The sequence below is a fragment of the Hyla sarda genome, chromosome 6, assembly GCF_029499605.1.
Source record: "Hyla sarda isolate aHylSar1 chromosome 6, aHylSar1.hap1, whole genome shotgun sequence".
Lineage (NCBI taxonomy): Eukaryota > Metazoa > Chordata > Amphibia > Anura > Hylidae > Hyla > Hyla sarda.
Window position 1 is genome coordinate 281,701,609 of NC_079194.1, and position 20,768 is coordinate 281,722,376.

Below are 20,768 nucleotides of genomic sequence, written 5' to 3' on the forward strand. Positions count from 1 at the left end.
TGCACAACATTTAGTAGAAATTTGAATCATTGCGTAAGAAATTCCCATTTTCTGGCTTTTCTGCTGGACTTCACTTGGCGCTGTGGCTTAGGTGGTTAAAGCGCCTGTCTAGTAAACAGGAGATCCTGAGTTCAAATCTCAGCAGTGCCTTTTTTTTTCCCCTAAATTTTAAGCTTTTCATACCAAAAAGCAGATGTTCAATCCTATCTGACATCAATATTGTCCATCCCACAGCCCTAAGACAGTCCGAGCAAAGTCAAAAATATGGATGCTGGCTAAACGCCCAAAAGAAAGAAATGTCCTCATCTTCTTTATAGGATAGCATTAAGCACCATGCAAGAGGAATTGGAAAACAAGGCAGGATTTCTAAGGCCTGGTTGATAGGTCACGTAACGCACCCTTCTGGATTGGAAATAGAAAACTCCCATGCCTGCAAAGACAATAAAAAATCTACAAAGCAAGATACCAAGTTGGAAAAGGCATGCAGAGCACAATGGATTAGCCGTCCATCGACTTAACCCCTCGGCCACCTCGTCTTTAAAAGGCAACCACTCCAGGTGAGACATTCTGACAACATGATCAACAAGTCTTTGGCTGCATTTTCATTGAAGGTCACATATTAAGCACTGGCTGAATGGACCGTAACTCAAAAAATGCAAGCTGCAACTGCTCCGTCAATATACAGCATTTTGTAGACATTTTAATCATTGCATAGCAATTCCCATTTTCTGACTTTCTGACTTTTTGACTTTTTGACTTTTTGGCATTGGTTGTCATGGCGCTGTGGCTTAGTTGGTTAAAGCGCCTGTCTTGTAAACAGGAGATCCTGAGTTCAAATCTCAGCAGTGCCTTTCTTTCTTTGCAATTTTGAGCTTTTCATACCAAGAAGTAGACGTTCAATCATATGTGACTTCAAACTTGTCTATCCCACAGTCCTAAGAATGTCCGAGCAAAGTCAAAAATATTTATGCTGGCTGAATGCCCAAAAGAAGGAAATGTCCTCATCTTCTTTGCACCATGCAAGAGAAATGGAAAAACAATGCAGGATTACTAATGCCAGGTTGATAGGTAACATGAGGCACGTTTCTGAATCAAAAATAGAAAACTGCCATGGTGGGAGCATCCACTGCATATGCTGACAATAAAGAATCTACAAGGCAAGTTGCAAAGAATCTACTAGGCAAGCTGCAAAGTGGTAAAAAGTAGAAGGAACTGACGAGGATGGGATTTGAACCCATGCATGCAGAGCACAATGGATTAGCAGTCCATCGCCTTAACCACTCGGCCACCTCGTCTACATAAGTCCCTACCTCCAGGTAATAGATTCTGAGAACAGGGTCAAATAGTTTTTTGCTGCATTTTTATTGAAGGTCACAGATCAGGCACTGGCTGAGGGGACCGTAACTCCAAGTTGGTGAAAAAATGCAAGCTGCAACCACTCCATCAATGCACAACATTTAGTAGAAATTTGAATCATTGCGTAAGAAATTCCCATTTTCTGGCTTTTCTGCTGGACTTCTTGTGGTGCTGTGGCTTAGTTGGTTAAAGCGCTTGTCTAGTAAACAGGAGATCCTGAGTTCAAATCTCAGCAGTGCCTTTTTTTCCCCTAAATTTTAAGCTTTTCATACCAAAAAGCAGATGTTCAATCCTATCTGACATCAATATTGACCATCCCACAGCCCTAAGACAGTCCGAGCAAAGTCAAAAATATGGATGCTGGCTAAACGTCCAAAAGAAAGAAATGTCCTCATCTTCTTTATAGGATAGCATTAAGCACCATGCAAGAGGAATTGGAAAACAAGGCAGGATTTGTAAGGCCTGGTTGATAGGTCACGTAACGCACCCTTCTGGATTGGAAATAGAAAACTCCCATGCCTGCAAAGACAATAAAAAATCTTCAAAGCAAGATACCAAGTTGGAAAAGGCATGCAGAGCACAATGGATTAGCCGTCCATCGACTTAACCCCTCGGCCACCTCGTCTTTAAAAGGCAACCACTCCAGGTGAGACATTCTGACAACATGATCAACAAGTCTTTGGCTGCATTTTCATTGAAGGTCACATATTAAGCACTGGCTGAATGGACCGTAACTCAAAAAATGCAAGCTGCAACTGCTCCGTCAATATACAGCATTTTGTATACATTTTAATCATTGCATAGCAATTCCCATTTTCTGACTTTTAGGCAAGGGTTGTCATGGCGCTGTGGCTTAGTTGGTTAAAGCGCCTGTCTTGTAAACAGGAGATCCTGAGTTTGAATCTCAGCAGTGCCTTTCTTTCTTTGCAATTTTGAGCTTTTCATACCAAGAAGTAGACGTTCAATCATATGTGACTTCAAACTTGTCTATCCCACAGTCCTAAGAATGTCCGAGCAAAGTCAAAAATATGTATGCTGGCTGAATGCCCAAAAGAAGGAAATGTCCTCATCTTCTTTATTGGATAGTATTAAGCACCATGCAAGAGAAATGGAAAAACAATGCAGGATTACTAATGCCAGGTTGATAGGTCACATGAGGCACGTTTCTGAATCAAAAATAGAAAACTGCCATGGTGGCAGCATCCACTGCATATGCTGACAATAAAGAATCTACAAGGCAAGTTGCAAAGAATCTACTAGGCAAGCTGCAAAGTGGTAAAAAGTAGAAGGAACCGACGAGGATGGGATTTGAACCCATGCATGCAGAGCTCAATGGATTAGCAGTCCATCGCCTTAACCACTCGGCCACCTCGTCTACATAAGTCCCTACCTCCAGGTGATAGATTCTGAGAACAGGGTCAAAAAGTTTTTTGCTGCATTTTTATTGAAGGTCACAGATCAGGCACTGGCTGAGGGGACCGTAACTCCAAGTTGGTGAAAAAATGCAAGCTGCAACCACTCCATCAATGCACAACATTTAGTAGAAATTTGAATCATTGCGTAAGAAATTCCCATTTTCTGGCTTTTCTGCTGGACTTCACTTGGCGCTGTGGCTTAGGTGGTTAAAGCGCCTGTCTAGTAAACAGGAGATCCTGAGTTCAAATCTCAGCAGTGCCTTTTTTCCCCTAAATTTTAAGCTTTTCATACCAAAAAGCAGATGTTCAATCCTATCTGACATCAATATTGTCCATCCCACAGCCCTAAGACAGTCCGAGCAAAGTCAAAAATATGGATGCTGGCTAAACGCCCAAAAGAAAGAAATGTCCTCATCTTCTTTATAGGATAGCATTAAGCACCATGCAAGAGGAATTGGAAAACAAGGCAGGATTTCTAAGGCCTGGTTGATAGGTCACGTAACGCACCCTTCTGGATTGGAAATAGGAAACTCCCATGCCTGCAAAGACAATAAAAAATCAACAAAGCAAGATACCAAGTTGGAAAAGGCATGCAGAGCACAATGGATTAGCAGTCCATCGACTTAACCCCTCGGCCACCTCGTCTTTAAAAGGCAACCACTCCAGGTGAGACATTCTGACAACATGATCAACAAGTCTTTGGCTGCATTTTCATTGAAGGTCACATTTTAAGCACTGGCTGAATGGACCGTAACTCAAAAAATGCAAGCTGCAACTGCTCCGTCAATATACAGCATTTTGTAGACATTTTAATCATTGCATAGCAATTCCCATGAGGCACGTTTCTGAATCAAAAATAGAAAACTGCCATGTTGGGAGCATCCACTGCATATGTTGACAATAAAGAATCTACAAGGCAAGTTGCAAAGAATCTACTAGGCAAGCTGCAAAGTGGTAAAAAGTAGAAGAAACCGACGAGGATGGGATTTGAACCCATGCATGCAGAGCACAATGGATTAGCAGTCCATCGCCTTAACCACTCGGCCACCTCGTCTACATAAGTCCCTACCTCCAGGTAATAGATTCTGAGAACAGGGTCAAAAAGTTTTTTGCTGCATTTTTATTGAAGGTCACAGATCAGGCACTGGCTGAGGGGACCGTAACCCCAAGTTGGTGAAAAAATGCAAGCTGCAACCACTCCATCAATGCACAACATTTAGTAGAAATTTGAATCATTGCGTAAGAAATTCCCATTTTCTGGCTTTTCTGCTGGACTTCTTGTGGTGCTGTGGCTTAGTTGGTTAAAGCGCTTGTCTAGTAAACAGGAGATCCTGAGTTCAAATCTCAGCAGTGCCTTTTTTCCCCTAAATTTTAAGCTTTTCATACCAAAAAGCAGATGTTCAATCCTATCTGACATCAATATTGTCCATCCCACAGCCCTAAGACAGTCCGAGCAAAGTCAAAAATATGGATGCTGGCTAAACGCCCAAAAGAAAGAAATGTCCTCATCTTCTTTATAGGATAGCATTAAGCACCATGCAAGAGGAATTGGAAAACAAGGCAGGATTTCTAAGGCCTGGTTGATAGGTCACGTAACGCACCCTTCTGGATTGGAAATAGGAAACTCCCATGCCTGCAAAGACAATAAAAAATCAACAAAGCAAGATACCAAGTTGGAAAAGGCATGCAGAGCACAATGGATTAGCCGTCCATCGACTTAACCCCTCGGCCACCTCGTCTTAAAAGGCAACCACTCCAGGTGAGACATTCTGACAACATGATCAACAAGTCTTTGGCTGCATTTTCATTGAAGGTCACATTTTAAGCACTGGCTGAATGGACCGTAACTCAAAAAATGCAAGCTGCAACTGCTCCGTCAATGTACAGCATTTTGTAGACATTTTAATCATTGCATAGCAATTCCCATTTTCTGACTTTCTGACTTTCTGACTTTCTGACTTTCTGACTTTTTGGCATTGGTTGTCATGGCGCTGTGGCTTAGTTGGTTAAAGCGCCTGTCTTGTAAACAGGAGATCCTGAGTTCGAATCTCAGCAGTGCCTTTCTTTCTTTGCAATTTTGAGCTTTTCATACCAAGAAGTAGACGTTCAATCATATGTGACTTCAAACTTGTCTATCCCACAGTCCTAAGAATGTCCGAGCAAAGTCAAAAATGTGTATGCTGGCTGAATGCCCAAAAGAAGGAAATGTCCTCATCTTCTTTATTGGATAGTATTAAGCACCATGCAAGAGAAATGGAAAAACAATGCAGGATTACTAATGCCAGGTTGATAGGTCACATGAGGCACGTTTCTGAATCAAAAATAGAAAACTGCCATGGTGGGAGCATCCACTGCATATGCTGACAATAAAGAATCTACAAGGCAAGTTGCAAAGAATCTACTAGGCAAGCTGCAAAGTGGTAAAAAGTAGAAGAAACCGACGAGGATGGGATTTGAACCCATGCATGCAGAGCACAATGGATTAGCAGTCCATCGCATTAACCACTCGGCCACCTCGTCTACATAAGTCCCTACCTCCAGGTGATAGATTCTGAGAACAGGGTCAAAAAGTTTTTTGCTGCATTTTTATTGAAGGTCACAGATCAGGCACTGGCTGAGGGGACCGTAACTCCAAGTTGGTGAAAAAATGCAAGCTGCAACCACTCCATCAGTGCACAACATTTAGTAGAAATTTGAATCATTGCGTAAGAAATTCCCATTTTCTGGCTTTTCTGCTGGACTTCACTTGGTGCTGTGGCTTAGGTGGTTAAAGCGCCTGTCTAGTAAACAGGAGATCCTGAGTTCAAATCTCAGCAGTGCCTTTTTTTTTCCCCTAAATTTTAAGCTTTTCATACCAAAAAGCAGATGTTCAATCCTTTCTGACATCAATATTGTCCATCCCACAGCCCTAAGACAGTCCGAGCAAAGTCAAAAATATGGATGCTGGCTAAACGCCCAAAAGAAAGAAATGTCCTCATCTTCTTTATAGGATAGCATTAAGCACCATGCAAGAGGAATTGGAAAACAAGGCAGGATTTCTAAGGCCTGGTTGATAGGTCACGTAACGCACCCTTCTGGATTGGAAATAGAAAACTCCCATGCCTGCAAAGACAATAAAAAATCTACAAAGCAAGATACCAAGTTGGAAAAGGCATGCAGAGCACAATGGATTAGCCGTCCATCGACTTAACCCCTCGGCCACCTCGTCTTTAAAAGGCAACCACTCCAGGTGAGACATTCTGACAACATGATCAACAAGTCTTTGGCTGCATTTTCATTGAAGGTCACATATTAAGCACTGGCTGAATGGACCGTAACTCAAAAAATGCAAGCTGCAACTGCTCCGTCAATATACAGCATTTTGTAGACATTTTAATCATTGCATAGCAATTCCCATTTTCTGACTTTAAGGAAAGGGTTGTAATGGCGCTGTGGCTTAGTTGGTTAAAGCGCCTGTCTTGTAAACAGGAGATCCTGAGTTCGAATCTCAGCAGTGCCTTTCTTTCTTTGCAATTTTGAGCTTTTCATACCAAGAAGTAGACGTTCAATCATATGTGACTTCAAACTTGTCTATCCCACAGTCCTAAGAATGTCCGAGCAAAGTCAAAAATGTGTATGCTGGCTGAATGCCCAAAAGAAGGAAATGTCCTCATCTTCTTTAATGGATAGTATTAAGCACCATGCAAGAGAAATGGAAAAACAATGAAGGATTACTAATGCCAGGTTGATAGGTCACATGAGGCACGTTTCTGAATCAAAAATAGAAAACTGCCATGGTGGGAGCATCCACTGCATATGCTGACAATAAAGAATCTACAAGGCAAGTTGCAAAGAATCTACTAGGCAAGCTGCAAAGTGGTAAAAGGTAGAAGGAACCGACGAGGATGGGATTTGAACCCATGCATGCAGAGCACAATGGATTAGCAGTCCATCGTCTTAACCACTCGGCCACCTCGTCTACATAAGTCCCTACCTCCAGGTGATAGATTCTGAGAACAGGGTCAAAAAGTTTTTTGCTGCATTTTTATTGAAGGTCACAGATCAGGCACTAGCTGAGGGGACCGTAACTCCAAGTTGGTGAAAAAATGCAAGCTGCAACCACTCCATCAATGCACAACATTTAGTAGAAATTTGAATCATTGCGTAAGAAATTTGAATCATTGCGTAAGAAAAATATGGATGCTGGCTAAACGCCCAAAAGAAAGAAATGTCCTCATCTTCTTTATAGGATAGCATTAAGCACCATGCAAGAGGAATTGGAAAACAAGGCAGGATTTCTAAGGCCTGGTTGATAGGTCACGTAAAGCACCCTTCTGGATTGGAAATAGAAAACTCCCATGCCTGCAAAGACAATAAAAAATCTACAAAGCAAGATACCAAGTTGGAAAAGGCATGCAGAGCACAATGGATTAGCCGTCCATCGACTTAACCCCTCGGCCACCTCGTCTTTAAAAGGCAACCACTCCAGGTGAGACATTCTGACAACATGATCAACAAGTCTTTGGCTGCATTTTCATTGAAGGTCACATATTAAGCACTGGCTGAATGGACCGTAACTCAAAAAATGCAAGCTGCAACTGCTCCGTCAATATACAGCATTTTGTAGACATTTTAATCATTGCATAGCAATTCCCATTTTCTGACTTTAAGGAAAGGGTCGTCATGGCGCTGTGGCTTAGTTGGTTAAAGCGCCTGTCTTGTAAACAGGAGATCCTGAGTTCGAATCTCAGCAGTGCCTTTCTTTCTTTGCAATTTTGAGCTTTTCATACCAAGAAGTAGACGTTCAATCATATGTGACTTCAAACTTGTCTATCCCACAGTCCTAAGAATGTCCGAGCAAAGTCAAAAATATGTATGCTGGCTGAATGCCCAAAAGAAGGAAATGTCCTCATCTTCTTTATTGGATAGTATTAAGCACCATGCAAGAGAAATGGAAAAACAATGCAGGATTACTAATGCCAGGTTGATAGGTCACATGAGGCACGTTTCTGAATCAAAAATAGAAAACTGCCATGGTGGGAGCATCCACTGCATATGCTGACAATAAAGAATCTACAAGGCAAGTTGCAAAGAATCTACTAGGCAAGCTGCAAAGTGGTAAAAAGTAGAAGGAACCGACGAGGATGGGATTTGAACCCATGCATGCAGAGCACAATGGATTAGCAGTCCATCGCCTTAACCACTCGGCCACCTCGTCTACATAAGTCCCTACCTCCAGCTGATAGATTCTGAGAACAGGGTCAAAAAGTTTTTTGCTGAATTTTTATTGAAGGTCACAGATCAGGCACTGGCTTACGGGACCGTAACTCCAAGTTGGTGAAAAAATGCAAGCTGCAACCACTCCATCAATGCACAACATTTAGTAGAAATTTGAATCATTGCGTAAGAAATTCCCATTTTCTGGCTTTTCTGCTGGTCTTCACTTGGCGCTGTGGCTTAGTTGGTTAAAGCGCCTGTCTAGTAAACAGGAGATCCTGAGTTCAAATCTCAGCAGTGCCTTTTTTTCCCCTAAATTTTAAGCTTTTCATACCAAAAAGCAGATGTTCAATCCTATCTGACATCAATATTGTCCATCCCACAGCCCTAAGACAGTCCGAGCAAAGTCAAAAATATGGATGCTGGCTAAACGCCCAAAAGAAAGAAATGTCCTCATCTTCTTTATTGGATAGTATTAAGCACCATGAAAGAGAAATGGAAAAACAATGCAGGATTACTAATGCCAGGTTGATAGGTCACATGAGGCACGTTTCTGAATCAAAAATAGAAAACTGCCATGGTGGCAGCATCCACTGCATATGCTGACAATAAAGAATCTACAAGGCAAGTTGCAAAGAATCTACTAGGCAAGCTGCAAAGTGGTAAAAGGTAGAAGAAACCGACGAGGATGGGATTTGAACCCATGCATGCAGAGCACAATGGAATAGCAGTCCATCGCCTTAACCACTCTGCCACCTCGTCTACATAAGTCCCTACCTCCGGGTGATAGATTCTGAGAACAGGGTCAAAAAGTTTTTTGCTGCATTTTTATTGAAGGTCACAGATCAGGCACTGGCTGAGGGGACCGTAACTCCAAGTTGGTGAAAAAATGCAAGCTGCAACCACTCCATCAATGCACAACATTTAGTAGAAATTTGAATCATTGCGTAAGAAATTCCCATTTTCTGGCTTTTCTGCTGGACTTCACTTGGCGCTGTGGCTTAGGTGGTTAAAGCGCCTGTCTAGTAAACAGGAGATCCTGAGTTCAAATCTCAGCAGTGCCTTTTTTCCCCTAAATTTTAAGCTTTTCATACCAAAAAGCAGATGTTCAATCCTATCTGACATCAATATTGTCCATCCCACAGCCCTAAGACAGTCCGAGCAAAGTCAAAAATATGGATGCTGGCTAAACGCCCAAAAGAAAGAAATGTCCTCATCTTCTTTATAGGATAGCATTAAGCACCATGCAAGAGGAATTGGAAAACAAGGCAGGATTTCTAAGGCCTGGTTGATAGGTCACGTAACGCACCCTTCTGGATTGGAAATAGGAAACTCCCATGCCTGCAAAGACAATAAAAAATCAACAAAGCAAGATACCAAGTTGGAAAAGGCATGCAGAGCACAATGGATTAGCAGTCCATCGACTTAACCCCTCGGCCACCTCGTCTTTAAAAGGCAACCACTCCAGGTGAGACATTCTGACAACATGATCAACAAGTCTTTGGCTGCATTTTCATTGAAGGTCACATTTTAAGCACTGGCTGAATGGACCGTAACTCAAAAAATGCAAGCTGCAACTGCTCCGTCAATATACAGCATTTTGTAGACATTTTAATCATTGCATAGCAATTCCCATGAGGCACGTTTCTGAATCAAAAATAGAAAACTGCCATGGTGGCAGCATCCACTGCATATGCTGACAATAAAGAATCTACAAGGCAAGTTGCAAAGAATCTACTAGGCAAGCTGCAAAGTGGTAAAAAGTAGAAGGAACCGACGAGTATGGGATTTGAACCCATGCATGCAGAGCACAATGGACTAGCAGTCCATCGCCTTAACCACTCGGCCACCTCGTCTACATAAGTCCCTACCTCCAGCTGATAGATTCTGAGAACAGGGTCAAAAAGTTTTTTGCTGCATTTTTATTGAAGGTCACAGATCAGGCACTGGCTTACGGGACCGTAACTCCAAGTTGGTGAAAAAATGCAAGCTGCAACCACTCCATCAATGCACAACATTTAGTAGAAATTTGAATCATTGCGTAAGAAATTCCCATTTTCTGGCTTTTCTGCTGGTCTTCACTTGGCGCTGTGGCTTAGTTGGTTAAAGCGCCTGTCTAGTAAACAGGAGATCCTGAGTTCAAATCTCAGCAGTGCCATTTTTTCCCCTAAATTTTAAGCTTTTCATACCAAAAAGCAGATGTTCAATCCTATCTGACATCAATATTGTCCATCCCACAGCCCTAAGACAGTCCGAGCAAAGTCAAAAATATGGATGCTGGCTAAACGCCCAAACGAAAGAAATGTCCTCATCTTCTTTATTGGATAGTATTAAGCACCATGAAAGAGAAATGGAAAAACAATGCAGGATTACTAATGCCAGTTTGATAGGTCACATGAGGCACGTTTCTGAATCAAAAATAGAAAACTGCCATGGTGGCAGCATCCACTGCATATGCTGACAATAAAGAATCTACAAGGCAAGTTGCAAAGAATCTACTAGGCAAGCTGCAAAGTGGTAAAAGGTAGAAGGAACCGACTAGGATGGGATTTGAACCCTTGCATGCAGAGCACAATGGAATAGCAGTCCATCGCCTTAACCACTTGGCCACCTCGTCTACATAAGTCCCTACTTCCGGGTGATAGATTCTGAGAACAGGGTCAAAAAGTTTTTTGCTGCATTTTTATTGAAGGTCACAGATCAGGCACTGGCTGAGGGGACCGTAACTCCAAGTTGGTGAAAAAATGCAAGCTGCAACCACTCCATCAATGCACAACATTTAGTAGAAATTTGAATCATTGCGTAAGAAATTCCCATTTTCTGGCTTTTATGCTGGACTTCACTTGGCACTGTGGCTTAGGTGGTTAAAGCGCCTGTCTAGTAAACAGGAGATCCTGAGTTCAAATCTCAGCAGTGCCTTTTTTCCCCTAAATTTTAAGCTTTTCATACCAAAAAGCAGATGTTCAATCCTATCTGACATCAATATTGTCCATCCCACAGCCCTAAGACAGTCCGAGCAAAGTCAAAAATATGGATGCTGGCTAAACGCCCAAAAGAAAGAAATGTCCTCATCTTCTTTATAGGATAGCATTAAGCACCATGCAAGAGGAATTGGAAAACAAGGCAGGATTTCTAAGGCCTGGTTGATAGGTCACGTAACGCACCCTTCTGGATTGGAAATAGGAAACTCCCATGCCTGCAAAGACAATAAAAAATCAACAAAGCAAGATACCAAGTTGGAAAAGGCATGCAGAGCACAATGGATTAGCCGTCCATCGACTTAACCCCTCGGCCACCTCGTCTTAAAAGGCAACCACTCCAGGTGAGACATTCTGACAACATGATCAACAAGTCTTTGGCTGCATTTTCATTGAAGGTCACATTTTAAGCACTGGCTGAATGGACCGTAACTCAAAAAATGCAAGCTGCAACTGCTCCGTCAATGTACAGCATTTTGTAGACATTTTAATCATTGCATAGCAATTCCCATTTTCTGACTTTCTGACTTTCTGACTTTCTGACTTTTTGGCATTGGTTGTCATGGCGCTGTGGCTTAGTTGGTTAAAGCGCCTGTCTTGTAAACAGGAGATCCTGAGTTCAAATCTCAGCAGTGCCTTTCTTTCTTTGCAATTTTGAGCTTTTCATACCAAGAAGTAGACGTTCAATCATATGTGACTTCAAACTTGTCTATCCCACAGTCCTAAGAATGTCCGAGCAAAGTCAAAAATGTGTATGCTGGCTGAATGCCCAAAAGAAGGAAATGTCCTCATCTTCTTTATTGGATAGTATTAAGCACCATGCAAGAGAAATGGAAAAACAATGCAGGATTACTAATGCCAGGTTGATAGGTCACATGAGGCACGTTTCTGAATCAAAAATAGAAAACTGCCATGGTGGGAGCATCCACTGCATATGCTGACAATAAAGAATCTACAAGGCAAGTTGCAAAGAATCTACTAGGCAAGCTGCAAAGTGGTAAAAAGTAGAAGAAACCGACGAGGATGGGATTTGAACCCATGCATGCAGAGCACAATGGATTAGCAGTCCATCGCCTTAACCACTCGGCCACCTCGTCTACATAAGTCCCTACCTCCAGGTGATAGATTCTGAGAACAGGGTCAAAAAGTTTTTTGCTGCATTTTTATTGAAGGTCACAGATCAGGCACTGGCTGAGGGGACCGTAACTCCAAGTTGGTGAAAAAATGCAAGCTGCAACCACTCCATCAGTGCACAACATTTAGTAGAAATTTGAATCATTGCGTAAGAAATTCCCATTTTCTGGCTTTTCTGCTGGACTTCACTTGGTGCTGTGGCTTAGGTGGTTAAAGCGCCTGTCTAGTAAACAGGAGATCCTGAGTTCAAATCTCAGCAGTGCCTTTTTTTTTCCCCTAAATTTTAAGCTTTTCATACCAAAAAGCAGATGTTCAATCCTTTCTGACATCAATATTGTCCATCCCACAGCCCTAAGACAGTCCGAGCAAAGTCAAAAATATGGATGCTGGCTAAACGCCCAAAAGAAAGAAATGTCCTCATCTTCTTTATAGGATAGCATTAAGCACCATGCAAGAGGAATTGGAAAACAAGGCAGGATTTCTAAGGCCTGGTTGATAGGTCACGTAACGCACCCTTCTGGATTGGAAATAGAAAACTCCCATGCCTGCAAAGACAATAAAAAATCTACAAAGCAAGATACCAAGTTGGAAAAGGCATGCAGAGCACAATGGATTAGCCGTCCATCGACTTAACCCCTCGGCCACCTCGTCTTTAAAAGGCAACCACTCCAGGTGAGACATTCTGACAACATGATCAACAAGTCTTTGGCTGCATTTTCATTGAAGGTCACATATTAAGCACTGGCTGAATGGACCGTAACTCAAAAAATGCAAGCTGCAACTGCTCCGTCAATATACAGCATTTTGTAGACATTTTAATCATTGCATAGCAATTCCCATTTTCTGACTTTAAGGAAAGGGTTGTAATGGCGCTGTGGCTTAGTTGGTTAAAGCGCCTGTCTTGTAAACAGGAGATCCTGAGTTCGAATCTCAGCAGTGCCTTTCTTTCTTTGCAATTTTGAGCTTTTCATACCAAGAAGTAGACGTTCAATCATATGTGACTTCAAACTTGTCTATCCCACAGTCCTAAGAATGTCCGAGCAAAGTCAAAAATGTGTATGCTGGCTGAATGCCCAAAAGAAGGAAATGTCCTCATCTTCTTTAATGGATAGTATTAAGCACCATGCAAGAGAAATGGAAAAACAATGAAGGATTACTAATGCCAGGTTGATAGGTCACATGAGGCACGTTTCTGAATCAAAAATAGAAAACTTGCATGGTGGGAGCATCCACTGCATATGCTGACAATAAAGAATCTACAAGGCAAGTTGCAAAGAATCTACTAGGCAAGCTGCAAAGTGGTAAAAGGTAGAAGGAACCGACGAGGATGGGATTTGAACCCATGCATGCAGAGCACAATGGATTAGCAGTCCATCGCCTTAACCACTCGGCCACCTCGTCTACATAAGTCCCTACCTCCAGGTGATAGATTCTGAGAACAGGGTCAAAAAGTTTTTTGCTGCATTTTTATTGAAGGTCACAGATCAGGCACTAGCTGAGGGGACCGTAACTCCAAGTTGGTGAAAAAATGCAAGCTGCAACCACTCCATCAATGCACAACATTTAGTAGAAATTTGAATCATTGCGTAAGAAATTCCCATTTTCTGGCTTTTCTGCTGGACTTCACTTGGCGCTGTGGCTTAGGTGGTTAAAGCGCCTGTCTAGTAAACAGGAGATCCTGAGTTCAAATCTCAGCAGTGCCTTTTTTCCCCTAAATTTTAAGCTTTTCATACCAAAAAGCAGATGTTCAATCCTATCTGACATCAATATTGTCCATCCCACAGCCCTAAGACAGTCCGAGCAAAGTCAAAAATATGGATGCTGGCTAAACGCCCAAAAGAAAGAAATGTCCTCATCTTCTTTATAGGATAGCATTAAGCACCATGCAAGAGGAATTGGAAAACAAGGCAGGATTTCTAAGGCCTGGTTGATAGGTCACGTAAAGCACCCTTCTGGATTGGAAATAGAAAACTCCCATGCCTGCAAAGACAATAAAAAATCTACAAAGCAAGATACCAAGTTGGAAAAGGCATGCAGAGCACAATGGATTAGCCGTCCATCGACTTAACCCCTCGGCCACCTCGTCTTTAAAAGGCAACCACTCCAGGTGAGACATTCTGACAACATGATCAACAAGTCTTTGGCTGCATTTTCATTGAAGGTCACATATCAAGCACTGGCTGAATGGACCGTAACTCAAAAAATGCAAGCTGCAACTGCTCCGTCAATATACAGCATTTTGTAGACATTTTAATCATTGCATAGCAATTCCCATTTTCTGACTTTAAGGAAAGGGTCGTCATGGCGCTGTGGCTTAGTTGGTTAAAGCGCCTGTCTTGTAAACAGGAGATCCTGAGTTCGAATCTCAGCAGTGCCTTTCTTTCTTTGCAATTTTGAGCTTTTCATACCAAGAAGTAGACGTTCAATCATATGTGACTTCAAACTTGTCTATCCCACAGTCCTAAGAATGTCCGAGCAAAGTCAAAAATATGTATGCTGGCTGAATGCCCAAAAGAAGGAAATGTCCTCATCTTCTTTATTGGATAGTATTAAGCACCATGCAAGAGAAATGGAAAAACAATGCAGGATTACTAATGCCAGGTTGATAGGTCACATGAGGCACGTTTCTGAATCAAAAATAGAAAACTGCCATGGTGGGAGCATCCACTGCATATGCTGACAATAAAGAATCTACAAGGCAAGTTGCAAAGAATCTACTAGGCAAGCTGCAAAGTGGTAAAAAGTAGAAGGAACCGACGAGGATGGGATTTGAACCCATGCATGCAGAGCACAATGGATTAGCAGTCCATCGCCTTAACCACTCGGCCACCTCGTCTACATAAGTCCCTACCTCCAGCTGATAGATTCTGAGAACAGGGTCAAAAAGTTTTTTGCTGCATTTTTATTGAAGGTCACAGATCAGGCACTGGCTTACGGGACCGTAACTCCAAGTTGGTGAAAAAATGCAAGCTGCAACCACTCCATCAATGCACAACATTTAGTAGAAATTTGAATCATTGCGTAAGAAATTCCCATTTTCTGGCTTTTCTGCTGGTCTTCACTTGGCGCTGTGGCTTAGTTGGTTAAAGCGCCTGTCTAGTAAACAGGAGATCCTGAGTTCAAATCTCAGCAGTGCCTTTTTTTCCCCTAAATTTTAAGCTTTTCATACCAAAAAGCAGATGTTCAATCCTATCTGACATCAATATTGTCCATCCCACAGCCCTAAGACAGTCCGAGCAAAGTCAAAAATATGGATGCTGGCTAAACGCCCAAAAGAAAGAAATGTCCTCATCTTCTTTATTGGATAGTATTAAGCACCATGAAAGAGAAATGGAAAAACAATGCAGGATTACTAATGCCAGGTTGATAGGTCACATGAGGCACGTTTCTGAATCAAAAATAGAAAACTGCCATGGTGGCAGCATCCACTGCATATGCTGACAATAAAGAATCTACAAGGCAAGTTGCAAAGAATCTACTAGGCAAGCTGCAAAGTGGTAAAAGGTAGAAGAAACCGACGAGGATGGGATTTGAACCCATGCATGCAGAGCACAATGGAATAGCAGTCCATCGCCTTAACCACTCTGCCACCTCGTCTACATAAGTCCCTACCTCCGGGTGATAGATTCTGAGAACAGGGTCAAAAAGTTTTTTGCTGCATTTTTATTGAAGGTCACAGATCAGGCAATGGCTGAGGGGACCGTAACTCCAAGTTGGTGAAAAAATGCAAGCTGCAACCACTCCATCAATGCACAACATTTAGTAGAAATTTGAATCATTGCGTAAGAAATTCCCATTTTCTGGCTTTTCTGCTGGACTTCACTTGGCGCTGTGGCTTAGGTGGTTAAAGCGCCTGTCTAGTAAACAGGAGATCCTGAGTTCAAATCTCAGCAGTGCCTTTTTTCCCCTAAATTTTAAGCTTTTCATACCAAAAAGCAGATGTTCAATCCTATCTGACATCAATATTGTCCATCCCACAGCCCTAAGACAGTCCGAGCAAAGTCAAAAATATGGATGCTGGCTAAACGCCCAAAAGAAAGAAATGTCCTCATCTTCTTTATAGGATAGCATTAAGCACCATGCAAGAGGAATTGGAAAACAAGGCAGGATTTCTAAGGCCTGGTTGATAGGTCACGTAACGCACCCTTCTGGATTGGAAATAGGAAACTCCCATGCCTGCAAAGACAATAAAAAATCAACAAAGCAAGATACCAAGTTGGAAAAGGCATGCAGAGCACAATGGATTAGCAGTCCATCGACTTAACCCCTCGGCCACCTCGTCTTTAAAAGGCAACCACTCCAGGTGAGACATTCTGACAACATGATCAACAAGTCTTTGGCTGCATTTTCATTGAAGGTCACATTTTAAGCACTGGCTGAATGGACCGTAACTCAAAAAATGCAAGCTGCAACTGCTCCGTCAATATACAGCATTTTGTAGACATTTTAATCATTGCATAGCAATTCCCATTCCCATGAGGCACGTTTCTGAATCAAAAATAGAAAACTGCCATGTTGGGAGCATCCACTGCATATGCTGACAATAAAGAATCTACAAGGCAAGTTGCAAAGAATCTACTAGGCAAGCTGCAAAGTGGTAAAAGGTAGAAGGAACCGACTAGGATGGGATTTGAACCCATGCATGCAGAGCACAATGGAATAGCAGTCCATCGCCTTAACCACTTGGCCACCTCGTCTACATAAGTCCCTACTTCCGGGTGATAGATTCTGAGAACAGGGTCAAAAAGTTTTTTGCTGCATTTTTATTGAAGGTCACAGATCAGGCACTGGCTGAGGGGACCGTAACTCCAAGTTGGTGAAAAAATGCAAGCTGCAACCACTCCATCAATGCACAACATTTAGTAGAAATTTGAATCATTGCGTAAGAAATTCCCATTTTCTGGCTTTTCTGCTGGACTTCACTTGGCACTGTGGCTTAGGTGGTTAAAGCGCCTGTCTAGTAAACAGGAGATCCTGAGTTCAAATCTCAGCAGTGCCTTTTTTCCCCTAAATTTTAAGCTTTTCATACCAAAAAGCAGATGTTCAATCCTATCTGACATCAATATTGTCCATCCCACAGCCCTAAGACAGTCCGAGCAAAGTCAAAAATATGGATGCTGGCTAAACGCCCAAAAGAAAGAAATGTCCTCATCTTCTTTATAGGATAGCATTAAGCACCATGCAAGAGGAATTGGAAAACAAGGCAGGATTTCTAAGGCCTGGTTGATAGGTCACGTAACGCACCCTTCTGGATTGGAAATAGGAAACTCCCATGCCTGCAAAGACAATAAAAAATCAACAAAGCAAGATACCAAGTTGGAAAAGGCATGCAGAGCACAATGGATTAGCCGTCCATCGACTTAACCCCTCGGCCACCTCGTCTTAAAAGGCAACCACTCCAGGTGAGACATTCTGACAACATGATCAACAAGTCTTTGGCTGCATTTTCATTGAAGGTCACATTTTAAGCACTGGCTGAATGGACCGTAACTCAAAAAATGCAAGCTGCAACTGCTCCGTCAATATACAGCATTTTGTAGACATTTTAATCATTGCATAGCAATTCCCATTTTCTGACTTTCTGACTTTCTGACTTTCTGACTTTTTGGCATTGGTTGTCATGGCGCTGTGGCTTAGTTGGTTAAAGCGCCTGTCTTGTAAACAGGAGATCCTGAGTTCGAATCTCAGCAGTGCCTTTCTTTCTTTGCAATTTTGAGCTTTTCATACCAAGAAGTAGACGTTCAATCATATGTGACTTCAAACTTGTCTATCCCACAGTCCTAAGAATGTCCGAGCAAAGTCAAAAATGTGTATGCTGGCTGAATGCCCAAAAGAAGGAAATGTCCTCATCTTCTTTATTGGATAGTATTAAGCACCATGCAAGAGAAATGGAAAAACAATGCAGGATTACTAATGCCAGGTTGATAGGTCACATGAGGCACGTTTCTGAATCAAAAATAGAAAACTGCCATGGTGGGAGCATCCACTGCATATGCTGACAATAAAGAATCTACAAGGCAAGTTGCAAAGAATCTACTAGGCAAGCTGCAAAGTGGTAAAAAGTAGAAGAAACCGACGAGGATGGGATTTGAACCCATGCATGCAGAGCACAATGGATTAGCAGTCCATCGCCTTAACCACTCGGCCACCTCTTCTACATAAGTCCCTACCTCCAGGTGATAGATTCTGAGAACAGGGTCAAAAAGTTTTTTGCTGCATTTTTATTGAAGGTCACAGATCAGGCACTGGCTGAGGGGACCGTAACTCCAAGTTGGTGAAAAAATGCAAGCTGCAACCACTCCATCAATGCACAACATTTAGTAGAAATTTGAATCATTGCGTAAGAAATTCCCATTTTCTGGCTTTTCTGCTGGACTTCACTTGGTGCTGTGGCTTAGGTGGTTAAAGCGCCTGTCTAGTAAACAGGAGATCCTGAGTTCAAATCTCAGCAGTGCCTTTTTTTTCCCCCTAAATTTTAAGCTTTTCATACCAAAAAGCAGATGTTCAATCCTTTCTGACATCAATATTGTCCATCCCACAGCCCTAAGACAGTCCGAGCAAAGTCAAAAATATGGATGCTGGCTAAACGCCCAAAAGAAAGAAATGTCCTCATCTTCTTTATAGGATAGCATTAAGCACCATGCAAGAGGAATTGGAAAACAAGGCAGGATTTCTAAGGCCTGGTTGATAGGTCACGTAACGCACCCTTCTGGATTGGAAATAGAAAACTCCCATGCCTGCAAAGACAATAAAAAATCTACAAAGCAAGATACCAAGTTGGAAAAGGCATGCAGAGCACAATGGATTAGCCGTCCATCGACTTAACCCCTCGGCCACCTCGTCTTTAAAAGGCAACCACTCCAGGTGAGACATTCTAACAACATGATCAACAAGTCTTTGGCTGCATTTTCATTGAAGGTCACATATTAAGCACTGGCTGAATGGACCGTAACTCAAAAAATGCAAGCTGCAACTGCTCCGTCAATATACAGCATTTTGTAGACATTTTAATCATTGCATAGCAATTCCCATTTTCTGACTTTCTGACTTTTTGACTTTTTGGCATTGGTTGTCATGGCGCTGTGGCTTAGTTGGTTAAAGCGCCTGTCTTGTAAACAGGAGATCCTGAGTTCGAATCTCAGCAGTGCCTTTCTTTCTTTGCAATTTTGAGCTTTTCATACCAAGAAGTAGACGTTCAATCATATGTGACTTCAAACTTGTCTATCCCACAGTCCTAAGAATGTCCGAGCAAAGTCAAAAATGTGTATGCTGGCTGAATGCCCAAAAGAAGGAAATGTCCTCATCTTCTTTATTGGATAGTATTAAGCACCATGCAAGAGAAATGGAAAAACAATGCAGGATTACTAATGCCAGGTTGATAGGTCACATGAGGCACGTTTCTGAATCAAAAATAGAAAACTGCCATGGTGGGAGCATCCACTGCATATGCTGACAATAAAGAATCTACAAGGCAAGTTGCAAAGAATCTACTAGGCAAGCTGCAAAGTGGTAAAAAGTAGAAGAAACCGACGAGGATGGGAATTGAACCCATGCATGCAGAGCACAATGGATTAGCAGTCCATCGCCTTAACCACTCGGCCACCTCATCTACATAAGTCCCTACCTCCAGGTGATAGATTCTGAGAACAGGGTCAAAAAGTTTTTTGCTGCATTTTTATTGAAGGTCACAGATCAGGCACTAGCTGAGGGGACCGTAACTCCAAGTTGGTGAAAAAATGCAAGCTGCAACCACTCCATCAATGCACAACATTTAGTAGAAATTTGAATCATTGCGTAAGAAATTCCCATTTTCTGGCTTTTCTGCTGAACTTCACTTGGCGCTGTGGCTTAGGTGGTTAAAGCGCCTGTCTAGTAAACAGGAGATCCTGAGTTCAAATCTCAGCAGTGCCTTTTTTCCCCTAAATTTTAAGCTTTTCATACCAAAAAGCAGATGTTCAATCCTATCTGACATCAATATTGTCCATCCCACAGCCCTAAGACAGTCCGAGCAAAGTCAAAAATATGGATGCTGGCTAAACGCCCAAAAGAAAGAAATGTCCTCATCTTCTTTATAGGATAGCATTAAGCACCATGCAAGAGGAATTGGAAAACAAGGCAGGATTTCTAAGGCCTGGTTGATAGGTCACGTAACGCACCCTTCTGGATTGGAAATAGAAAACTCCCATGCCTGCAAAGACAATAAAAAATCTACAAAGCAAGATACCAAGTTGGAAAAGGCATGCAGAGCACAATGGATTAGCCGTCCATCGACTTAACCCCTCGGCCACCTCGTCTTTAAAAGGCAACCACTCCAGGTGAGACATTCTGACAACATGATCAACAAGTCTTTGGCTGCATTTTCATTGAAGGTCACATATTAAGCACTGGCTGAATGGACCGTAACTCAAAAAATGCAAGCTGCAACTGCTCCGTCAATATACAGCATTTTGTAGACATTTTAATCATTGCATAGCAATTCCCATTTTCTGACTTTAAGGAAAGGGTTGTCATGGCGCTGTGGCTTAGTTGGTTAAAGCGCCTGTCTTGTAAACAGGAGATCCTGAGTTCGAATCTCAGCAGTGCCTTTCTTTCTTTGCAATTTTGAGCTTTTCATACCAAGAAGTAGACGTTCAATCATATGTGACTTCAAACTTGTCTATCCCACAGTCCTAAGAATGTCCGAGCAAAG

At 42.2% G+C, this 20,768-nt stretch overlaps 42 non-coding genes across 42 annotated transcripts; 27 read left to right on the forward strand and 15 right to left on the reverse strand.

Moving 5' to 3' along the window:
• The first annotated feature begins 76 nt into the window (after window positions 1-76).
• TRNAT-AGU (transfer RNA threonine (anticodon AGU)) lies at window positions 77-150 on the forward strand. Its single transcript has one exon. It is a non-coding gene; the product is annotated as a tRNA-Thr (tRNA).
• A 627-nt stretch (window positions 151-777) lies between these two features.
• TRNAT-UGU (transfer RNA threonine (anticodon UGU)) lies at window positions 778-851 on the forward strand. The gene has a single exon. It is a non-coding gene; the product is annotated as a tRNA-Thr (tRNA).
• A 362-nt stretch (window positions 852-1,213) lies between these two features.
• Window positions 1,214-1,295, reverse strand: TRNAS-GCU (transfer RNA serine (anticodon GCU)). The gene has a single exon. It is a non-coding gene; the product is annotated as a tRNA-Ser (tRNA).
• Window positions 1,296-1,523: 228 nt separating this feature from the next.
• TRNAT-AGU (transfer RNA threonine (anticodon AGU)) lies at window positions 1,524-1,597 on the forward strand. The gene has a single exon. It is a non-coding gene; the product is annotated as a tRNA-Thr (tRNA).
• A 601-nt stretch (window positions 1,598-2,198) lies between these two features.
• On the forward strand, window positions 2,199-2,272 carry TRNAT-UGU (transfer RNA threonine (anticodon UGU)). Its single transcript has one exon. It is a non-coding gene; the product is annotated as a tRNA-Thr (tRNA).
• Window positions 2,273-2,649: 377 nt separating this feature from the next.
• TRNAS-GCU (transfer RNA serine (anticodon GCU)) lies at window positions 2,650-2,731 on the reverse strand. Its single transcript has one exon. It is a non-coding gene; the product is annotated as a tRNA-Ser (tRNA).
• Window positions 2,732-2,959: 228 nt separating this feature from the next.
• On the forward strand, window positions 2,960-3,033 carry TRNAT-AGU (transfer RNA threonine (anticodon AGU)). Its single transcript has one exon. It is a non-coding gene; the product is annotated as a tRNA-Thr (tRNA).
• Window positions 3,034-3,743: 710 nt separating this feature from the next.
• TRNAS-GCU (transfer RNA serine (anticodon GCU)) lies at window positions 3,744-3,825 on the reverse strand. Its single transcript has one exon. It is a non-coding gene; the product is annotated as a tRNA-Ser (tRNA).
• Window positions 3,826-4,053: 228 nt separating this feature from the next.
• On the forward strand, window positions 4,054-4,127 carry TRNAT-AGU (transfer RNA threonine (anticodon AGU)). The gene has a single exon. It is a non-coding gene; the product is annotated as a tRNA-Thr (tRNA).
• Window positions 4,128-4,758: 631 nt separating this feature from the next.
• Window positions 4,759-4,832, forward strand: TRNAT-UGU (transfer RNA threonine (anticodon UGU)). The gene has a single exon. It is a non-coding gene; the product is annotated as a tRNA-Thr (tRNA).
• A 377-nt stretch (window positions 4,833-5,209) lies between these two features.
• On the reverse strand, window positions 5,210-5,291 carry TRNAS-GCU (transfer RNA serine (anticodon GCU)). Its single transcript has one exon. It is a non-coding gene; the product is annotated as a tRNA-Ser (tRNA).
• Window positions 5,292-5,519: 228 nt separating this feature from the next.
• TRNAT-AGU (transfer RNA threonine (anticodon AGU)) lies at window positions 5,520-5,593 on the forward strand. The gene has a single exon. It is a non-coding gene; the product is annotated as a tRNA-Thr (tRNA).
• A 603-nt stretch (window positions 5,594-6,196) lies between these two features.
• On the forward strand, window positions 6,197-6,270 carry TRNAT-UGU (transfer RNA threonine (anticodon UGU)). The gene has a single exon. It is a non-coding gene; the product is annotated as a tRNA-Thr (tRNA).
• Window positions 6,271-6,647: 377 nt separating this feature from the next.
• TRNAS-GCU (transfer RNA serine (anticodon GCU)) lies at window positions 6,648-6,729 on the reverse strand. Its single transcript has one exon. It is a non-coding gene; the product is annotated as a tRNA-Ser (tRNA).
• Window positions 6,730-7,435: 706 nt separating this feature from the next.
• TRNAT-UGU (transfer RNA threonine (anticodon UGU)) lies at window positions 7,436-7,509 on the forward strand. The gene has a single exon. It is a non-coding gene; the product is annotated as a tRNA-Thr (tRNA).
• A 377-nt stretch (window positions 7,510-7,886) lies between these two features.
• Window positions 7,887-7,968, reverse strand: TRNAS-GCU (transfer RNA serine (anticodon GCU)). The gene has a single exon. It is a non-coding gene; the product is annotated as a tRNA-Ser (tRNA).
• A 228-nt stretch (window positions 7,969-8,196) lies between these two features.
• Window positions 8,197-8,270, forward strand: TRNAT-AGU (transfer RNA threonine (anticodon AGU)). Its single transcript has one exon. It is a non-coding gene; the product is annotated as a tRNA-Thr (tRNA).
• A 377-nt stretch (window positions 8,271-8,647) lies between these two features.
• On the reverse strand, window positions 8,648-8,729 carry TRNAS-GCU (transfer RNA serine (anticodon GCU)). The gene has a single exon. It is a non-coding gene; the product is annotated as a tRNA-Ser (tRNA).
• A 228-nt stretch (window positions 8,730-8,957) lies between these two features.
• TRNAT-AGU (transfer RNA threonine (anticodon AGU)) lies at window positions 8,958-9,031 on the forward strand. The gene has a single exon. It is a non-coding gene; the product is annotated as a tRNA-Thr (tRNA).
• Window positions 9,032-9,741: 710 nt separating this feature from the next.
• TRNAS-GCU (transfer RNA serine (anticodon GCU)) lies at window positions 9,742-9,823 on the reverse strand. Its single transcript has one exon. It is a non-coding gene; the product is annotated as a tRNA-Ser (tRNA).
• A 228-nt stretch (window positions 9,824-10,051) lies between these two features.
• Window positions 10,052-10,125, forward strand: TRNAT-AGU (transfer RNA threonine (anticodon AGU)). Its single transcript has one exon. It is a non-coding gene; the product is annotated as a tRNA-Thr (tRNA).
• Window positions 10,126-10,812: 687 nt separating this feature from the next.
• TRNAT-AGU (transfer RNA threonine (anticodon AGU)) lies at window positions 10,813-10,886 on the forward strand. The gene has a single exon. It is a non-coding gene; the product is annotated as a tRNA-Thr (tRNA).
• Window positions 10,887-11,509: 623 nt separating this feature from the next.
• TRNAT-UGU (transfer RNA threonine (anticodon UGU)) lies at window positions 11,510-11,583 on the forward strand. Its single transcript has one exon. It is a non-coding gene; the product is annotated as a tRNA-Thr (tRNA).
• Window positions 11,584-11,960: 377 nt separating this feature from the next.
• Window positions 11,961-12,042, reverse strand: TRNAS-GCU (transfer RNA serine (anticodon GCU)). The gene has a single exon. It is a non-coding gene; the product is annotated as a tRNA-Ser (tRNA).
• A 228-nt stretch (window positions 12,043-12,270) lies between these two features.
• Window positions 12,271-12,344, forward strand: TRNAT-AGU (transfer RNA threonine (anticodon AGU)). Its single transcript has one exon. It is a non-coding gene; the product is annotated as a tRNA-Thr (tRNA).
• Window positions 12,345-12,947: 603 nt separating this feature from the next.
• Window positions 12,948-13,021, forward strand: TRNAT-UGU (transfer RNA threonine (anticodon UGU)). Its single transcript has one exon. It is a non-coding gene; the product is annotated as a tRNA-Thr (tRNA).
• Window positions 13,022-13,398: 377 nt separating this feature from the next.
• Window positions 13,399-13,480, reverse strand: TRNAS-GCU (transfer RNA serine (anticodon GCU)). The gene has a single exon. It is a non-coding gene; the product is annotated as a tRNA-Ser (tRNA).
• A 228-nt stretch (window positions 13,481-13,708) lies between these two features.
• On the forward strand, window positions 13,709-13,782 carry TRNAT-AGU (transfer RNA threonine (anticodon AGU)). The gene has a single exon. It is a non-coding gene; the product is annotated as a tRNA-Thr (tRNA).
• A 600-nt stretch (window positions 13,783-14,382) lies between these two features.
• On the forward strand, window positions 14,383-14,456 carry TRNAT-UGU (transfer RNA threonine (anticodon UGU)). Its single transcript has one exon. It is a non-coding gene; the product is annotated as a tRNA-Thr (tRNA).
• Window positions 14,457-14,833: 377 nt separating this feature from the next.
• TRNAS-GCU (transfer RNA serine (anticodon GCU)) lies at window positions 14,834-14,915 on the reverse strand. The gene has a single exon. It is a non-coding gene; the product is annotated as a tRNA-Ser (tRNA).
• A 228-nt stretch (window positions 14,916-15,143) lies between these two features.
• Window positions 15,144-15,217, forward strand: TRNAT-AGU (transfer RNA threonine (anticodon AGU)). The gene has a single exon. It is a non-coding gene; the product is annotated as a tRNA-Thr (tRNA).
• A 377-nt stretch (window positions 15,218-15,594) lies between these two features.
• TRNAS-GCU (transfer RNA serine (anticodon GCU)) lies at window positions 15,595-15,676 on the reverse strand. The gene has a single exon. It is a non-coding gene; the product is annotated as a tRNA-Ser (tRNA).
• A 228-nt stretch (window positions 15,677-15,904) lies between these two features.
• TRNAT-AGU (transfer RNA threonine (anticodon AGU)) lies at window positions 15,905-15,978 on the forward strand. The gene has a single exon. It is a non-coding gene; the product is annotated as a tRNA-Thr (tRNA).
• Window positions 15,979-16,694: 716 nt separating this feature from the next.
• On the reverse strand, window positions 16,695-16,776 carry TRNAS-GCU (transfer RNA serine (anticodon GCU)). Its single transcript has one exon. It is a non-coding gene; the product is annotated as a tRNA-Ser (tRNA).
• Window positions 16,777-17,004: 228 nt separating this feature from the next.
• Window positions 17,005-17,078, forward strand: TRNAT-AGU (transfer RNA threonine (anticodon AGU)). Its single transcript has one exon. It is a non-coding gene; the product is annotated as a tRNA-Thr (tRNA).
• Window positions 17,079-17,701: 623 nt separating this feature from the next.
• TRNAT-UGU (transfer RNA threonine (anticodon UGU)) lies at window positions 17,702-17,775 on the forward strand. The gene has a single exon. It is a non-coding gene; the product is annotated as a tRNA-Thr (tRNA).
• Window positions 17,776-18,152: 377 nt separating this feature from the next.
• On the reverse strand, window positions 18,153-18,234 carry TRNAS-GCU (transfer RNA serine (anticodon GCU)). Its single transcript has one exon. It is a non-coding gene; the product is annotated as a tRNA-Ser (tRNA).
• A 228-nt stretch (window positions 18,235-18,462) lies between these two features.
• Window positions 18,463-18,536, forward strand: TRNAT-AGU (transfer RNA threonine (anticodon AGU)). Its single transcript has one exon. It is a non-coding gene; the product is annotated as a tRNA-Thr (tRNA).
• Window positions 18,537-19,155: 619 nt separating this feature from the next.
• TRNAT-UGU (transfer RNA threonine (anticodon UGU)) lies at window positions 19,156-19,229 on the forward strand. Its single transcript has one exon. It is a non-coding gene; the product is annotated as a tRNA-Thr (tRNA).
• Window positions 19,230-19,606: 377 nt separating this feature from the next.
• Window positions 19,607-19,688, reverse strand: TRNAS-GCU (transfer RNA serine (anticodon GCU)). The gene has a single exon. It is a non-coding gene; the product is annotated as a tRNA-Ser (tRNA).
• Window positions 19,689-19,916: 228 nt separating this feature from the next.
• TRNAT-AGU (transfer RNA threonine (anticodon AGU)) lies at window positions 19,917-19,990 on the forward strand. The gene has a single exon. It is a non-coding gene; the product is annotated as a tRNA-Thr (tRNA).
• A 600-nt stretch (window positions 19,991-20,590) lies between these two features.
• TRNAT-UGU (transfer RNA threonine (anticodon UGU)) lies at window positions 20,591-20,664 on the forward strand. Its single transcript has one exon. It is a non-coding gene; the product is annotated as a tRNA-Thr (tRNA).
• Window positions 20,665-20,768: the final 104 nt, after the last annotated feature.